This window comes from Colius striatus, chromosome 16 (assembly GCF_028858725.1).
Source record: "Colius striatus isolate bColStr4 chromosome 16, bColStr4.1.hap1, whole genome shotgun sequence".
Lineage (NCBI taxonomy): Eukaryota > Metazoa > Chordata > Aves > Coliiformes > Coliidae > Colius > Colius striatus.
In genome coordinates, this window is record NC_084774.1 from 4079089 (window position 1) to 4084990 (window position 5902).

Below are 5902 nucleotides of genomic sequence, written 5' to 3' on the forward strand. Positions count from 1 at the left end.
GCTTTCTAGCCCCTCTGCCCCAGCCTGGAGTGTTGCCTGGGGTTGTTGTGGTCCAAGTGCAGGGCCCTGCCTTTGGCCTTGTTGAACCTCACACAACTGCCCCCAACCCATGGCTCCAACCTGGCCAGGGCTCTCTGAAGAGCCTTCCTGCCCTCACACAGATCTACACCCACACAGCTTCGTGGCATCTGTGAACTGACTGAGGGTGCAGTCGATTCCCTCAGCCAGATCACTGATAAAGATGTTAAACAGAACAGCTGTGAACACTGAACCCTGGGGAACACCACTAGTGACTGGCCAACAACTGGATTTAACACCATTCCCCATCATTTTCAGAGCCCAGGGCCATGCAGGCAGATTTCCACCCAATGAAGAGCACACCCATCCAAGCCATAGGCAGCCAGTTTCTCCAGGAGGATGCTGTTAGAGATGATGATGAAGGCCTTACTAAAGTCCAGGCAGATACATCTAAAGCCTTTCCCTCACCCTCTAAGCGGTCAGGGGAGGGAGAAACTGTGGCCCATGCATAGGCCTGCTAGGCATCCTCATCTTGTCCTTTTCTCCACACAAGCTCTTCTGCTGAGCTACATCCCGAGGTGCTGATGGTGAGCCCATGGTGGAGAGGATTGCTGGGAGGTGCTGTGGGAAGCCTGTTCAGTGTGCTGAGCAGCTCCAGCCCCTTAGCCACAGATGCTTTGTTTTCATTTCTCAGTGGCTGAAGCAAGAGTATGGTTATCAGCAGATCTCCATCATCCCAACTGCGGTGTGTTTCCTCAGACAAGGATGCTGTGTAATGCCAATTATGTTTTCATTTGTTGTGAGAAAGCTCAACACGTAGAGTGGCAGAAATGTTATTCATCCTCTGTTAATTATGAGCTACTTACTGTCGGGAACCATGCAAAACCAAAAAAAGTGTAATCAAATGAAAGAGAGGGGAAGCAGCTTGTGCACTTGCCTTCATGGAATTAGCTCCTGCAATGCTCTGCCATCGATTATCACTGCTAATGCTGCGTGGCCCTGTGCGTGACTTTCCTTCAGCTCCACAGCAGCACAGCTCCCTGGGTGCAAGGGCCTGTGTGTGGGCAGATGCTGGGACTGTGGTCCAAGGGGGGTTGATGTAGCCATGGTCTCGTGGGACTGGGCTTGCCTGAGCTCTGCCTGTCCCACCATGATCTCTGAAATTGAATTGTAGTGGAATCTCAGCAGAGCCTAGGCTGAATCAAAGAGGTTGGGCCGTTGCCTTCTCCACATCACAGTGTTTTCCCCCTCGGGGTGTGGGATGCAGCAGGAGAGAGGGTGCTGTGCTTGGGATGGCTGTCAGTCTGTGAGCCCAGGAGCAGGCCCGGCCGTCCCTGCAGGCCCAGAGCTGGGGGGTCAGCAGCAGCTGTGGTCCCACATGGTCTAGCGGTCAGGATTCCTGGTTTTCACCCAGGCAGCCCGGGTTCGACTCCCGGTGTGGGAAATGAGGCCTGTTTCATATTGTGCCTGTCTTCATAGAATTGTTTTGATCAGAAAAGACCTTTAAGATCATCAGGTCCCAGCCCTCCCCTCCACCTGCCCAGCCCAGCACTGACCCACAGCCCTCAGCACCTCAGCCCCACGCCTTTGGGATCCCTCCAGGGCTGGGCACTCCCCCAGCTCCCTGGGCAGCCTGGCACAGGGGCTGACACCCCTCTCAGAGAAACAGTTCTGCCTCAGCTCCAATCTCAACCTCCCCTGGGACAACTTGAGGCTGTTTCCTCTTGTCCTGTCACTTGTTACTTCAGAGCAGAGACCAACTCCCACCTCACTGCAGCCTCCTGTCAGCGAGTGCTCCTGTCTGCCCTCAGCCTCCTCTTCTCCAGGCTCAACACCCCCATCCCTCAGCCCCTCCCCAGCCCCTTGTGCTCCAGCCCGTTCCCCAGCTCTGTGCCCGGCTCTGGCCACGCTGCAGCCCCTCAGTGTCCCTGTGGCAGTGAGTGAGGGGCCCAGCACTGAACACAGCCCTGGAGCTGCAGCCTCCCCAGGGCCCAGCACAGGGCACAATCCCTGCCCTGCTCCTGCTGCCACCCCAGTGCTGATCCCAGCCAGGATGCCCTTGGCCTTCTTGCCCACCTGGGCATGCTGCTGGCTCATGTTCAGCTGCTGTCAACATCTCCAGGTCCTTTTCCACCTGTTTTGGTGCTCCCCATGACAAGGAAGATGCTGGATCTATATGGGCCAGAGAGAAGGCAAGGGGAAAAGTTCAATGCTGCCTGCTGAGTAGGTGCATGGAAGATGGGGTGAGGCTCTTCCTGGAGGCATGCAGTGAGAGGACAAGAGGCACCAGCTGGAGCAAGGAAAATTCTCCCTAGTTATGAAGAACAATTTTATCACCAGATGGTGGTGAAACACTGGGATTCAGGGAAACTGTGAGGTCTCTGTTCATGGAGACATTTGGAATCCCTGAAGAATGTGCTGCAGCTGGAGTATATAGGCTTGACTAGAGACCTTCAGAGCACACCTCTGACCCATAAAGTTCATCTTGAAAGGAGTTAAGATGGTTTTAATTTCCCAGGGACAGGATAGTTGGTGGTTTCTCATCCTAGTTGAGCTGCCTGAGCTCTCCTCACCTCCGTGGCGACCGAGGGAATGGCTCTATTGCAATACTGGGTTACATTAGAAGTCAGTGAGACACAAAATCTGCCCTGCAAAGACTGAGAATTACACAAAAACATTTATTTGAGATGACAAGGAACAGACTATCAAGGAGGCAAGGCTGGGACACTGCTCCCCTGATGGAGCTGCTGCTTTGATGGTGCGCATCCTGCCCCTGCAGCTAGCACATCCTTTACACTAGGCCTGTGAAATACTCATGCATGGGTATAAATCTGTCCTGTGGGGAAGAAAAGAATGAAATAACCCAGATGTGATCTGTACAACAGCTTGGCAACTGATGAGAATTGTCAGTAGTGCATTTCTCGAGCACTGCCAAGCTTAAGAGCCTGACAGAATATAGCAAGCACTTTAATTCCCTAAGAAAGGTCTTTTTTTTTCCTAAGCAAGTAATAAATAGCAAGTGTAACTTCTTAGAGGGAAATTTCACTGCAGATCTATGTCATATCTAATGAGAAACTTCTGAGCTCATACCATTAAGTCTATGAGGAGGGCTGTTACCTACATTTTGCCTTCCCTGTGAGTACCTCTGCATAGAGATGTCCACAGAGGTGTCCCCCAGGCTGTCTGCATGGCCTTATACAACGTGGGTTTCCCAGGGTGCAGCCCTACCACTGAATAACTTTGCCTTCATTGCACAAGGATTCCAGTTGAGTTCCTCAGACCATAGCAGGAGTCTCACCAGCCCCAAAACCCTTGCGAGCCCGTTCGAGTCTTAAAATGCACACAAGGTGCAGACAATGTTATCTGAGTCATTTGGATAATGACTAAATTCTCCTTCACTTGGATCTTTCCAGGAATGACCAGGAACAAAAAAAGAAGCGAGATTCATCGTCTCAGCCCTGAGCTGTGAATTTTCTGCTCAGCTCTGCTGCTGCTACCGAGAGAGCAGATGCTTCCTTACTCTGCAGAAACCCAGCGTGTGAAACAGTATTTTAACAGCTTTATCTGATATTTTATATCTCACTGTCAAACATAGCAATGATTCCACTTCTATTTGGGTAAGTAATCTGAAAAGAAGGCAGCAAATAATCTCTCAGGAGAGCCAGGCACGGGACTAATTACTCCAGCTAGAGATTTGTAAAGACACATTTTCAGTGCTGGGATTTTATCATTCCACAGGGTAATTAAAAGACAACCCTGTCAAAGGAAATTTTGCGGTCTTAAATATTCCTTTTCCTCGATGAAGAATAACCCTTTCCAAGCTCAGCATTGGGGTGGCTTTGTTTCCCAGTGATGAGTGAGGGCTACCCATGGCATCTGCCTCCCAGCCAGCTCAGTGCTGTGCTTGGGTGCTTGCAGGCACTGGGCAGAGCAGTGACTGCTCCTGAGGCCCCTTTGAAGGTCAGGTGTGGGGAAGGAGGGATCCTTTTGCCAGTCCCAGGAAGAAATGATCTGCCTATAGGAGAGGCTTAAGGAGACAATTCTCCTGGACATGTTGATCAGCTTGTCAGATGCTGCAAGTTGGAGTCATGCATCAGTGACTGACCAGAGACTGAATGTCTGCTTGAAATCTGTTTCTTCAGTGAAGCACTTGCTGAAATCTGAACGAGGAAACCTGCTTGTGGCAATGGGTTATGGCTTAGCCACCTCTGGAACAGGGGACCAGAAATAATATCCTTGGCTGCTGCAGAAAGGGACTGGTGTGTGTGCTGTTATGGACAGATGTTCTTTGGTTACTCCCCTTACCCCTGCTTGGGAAACAGCCCTTGTATGGGGCTTTCTGCACCAGACTGGCTCAGTGAAACCAGACATGATCACAACAGGAGTATAAACCAGAGTTCAAAGGATGACTGATTTGCAGAAGGGATTTAAACAGATTTGCAAATACCATGGAAGGACAGCCAGGGCAAACTATTTGGTTATCCAAGGCTGTTTGGAACTCTACTTGAAGAGTCAAACTGCTTAATATCCAGAATCTCCTCCAAGGCTGATGCTGGGTTTTCCAAATAGTGTCACTGAGCCATTTGCTCTTTTGGATAACTGGATAATTTGGATAATCTGGATAATTTGAGAATCTGAGTGTGGGCCTTTTCTGCAGGTCCCTGTGGCTCCTTCACAGAATCACAGTCTTAAAGTTTGGAGGAGACTGCAGGGAGCTTGTGCACAGTATGACAATGGTAGGGGTGATCCATGCAGATGAAAGCACATCTGCACTGCCTGGCCTGTGGGGTGCCAGGTGGCCTGAGACCTCTGCTTCATGCCCTTCACAGAATCACAGAATCTTAAGGGTTAGAAGGGACCTGGAAAGCTCATCCAGTGCAACCCCCCTGCCAGAGCAGGACCACCTAGAGTACATCACACAGGAACTCATCCAGGTGGGTTTGGGATGTCTCCAGAGAAGGAGACTCCACACCAATCTGGACAGCCCCTGCCAGGGCTCCCTCACCTCAACAGGGAATTCTTCCTTGTGTTTCTTTGGAACCAATTCTGCTCCAGCTTGTCCTCATTGTCCCTTGTCCTGTCATTGGCCACCACTGAGCACAGCCTGGCTTCATCCTCCTGACACCCACCCTTGATGTATTTGTAAACATGAATGAGGTCACTCCTCAGTCTCCTCCAAGCTGAAGAGCCCCAGCTCCCTCAGCCTTTCATCAGAAGGGAGATGCTTCACTCCCTTGTCCCACATAGCTCCTTTCTGCATCTTCCTGCTCAAATCTTCCAGTTTTTTTGAGGTGGATTTTATGGCCAGGAAAGGCTTTGGAAGTTAAGGAGTTATTTGTCAGAGAAACAAAAACTTTGGAGCTGACTTTTATGTCCTTAAGTGGAAAAGGAAACCACTGGCCACAGACTGAGAAGGCCCTGCCCCAGCACCTTGTCCTGTTGTCAACTCTTCTTTCTCTTCATTAGTGCCTGTTGGCACTTATGGGGTCTGGGGATGTGACAGGCCAGTGACACTGATGTGATGTGTAATGAGAAAGAAATAGCATAAAATACAATGTGTCAGGAAATTAGCATCACCCTTGGCTCTTTCCTTGGCATCCTGCCTGTTTCCATCTTTATCTGGGCATTGTTTACTTGCCTAATTGTTATACTTAAATTATGTAGACATGTAAATTTATCATTAGAAGATCCCTTCACAAAGGATTCCTTTGCACAGAGATTGACTTTCCATAGTTTTCCTCGGGATGGGAAGGTTTTGTGCTCCAGCTGTGCAGATTCCAGCCAGCCCCTGGGAGATGGCAGTTCAAACCCTGTGGCAGGACTTGGGATTGAGTGTGTCCTGTTCCCTCTTACCCCAAGCACACACTGCCCAGGATCCTCCTTC

General features: G+C 50.3%; 1 non-coding gene across 1 annotated transcript; it reads left to right on the top strand.

Annotated features, from left to right (window-relative positions):
• Positions 1–1390: 1390 nt before the first annotated feature.
• Positions 1391–1462, top strand: TRNAE-UUC (transfer RNA glutamic acid (anticodon UUC)). Its single transcript has one exon. It is a non-coding gene; the product is annotated as a tRNA-Glu (tRNA).
• The last annotated feature ends 4440 nt before the right edge of the window (positions 1463–5902 follow it).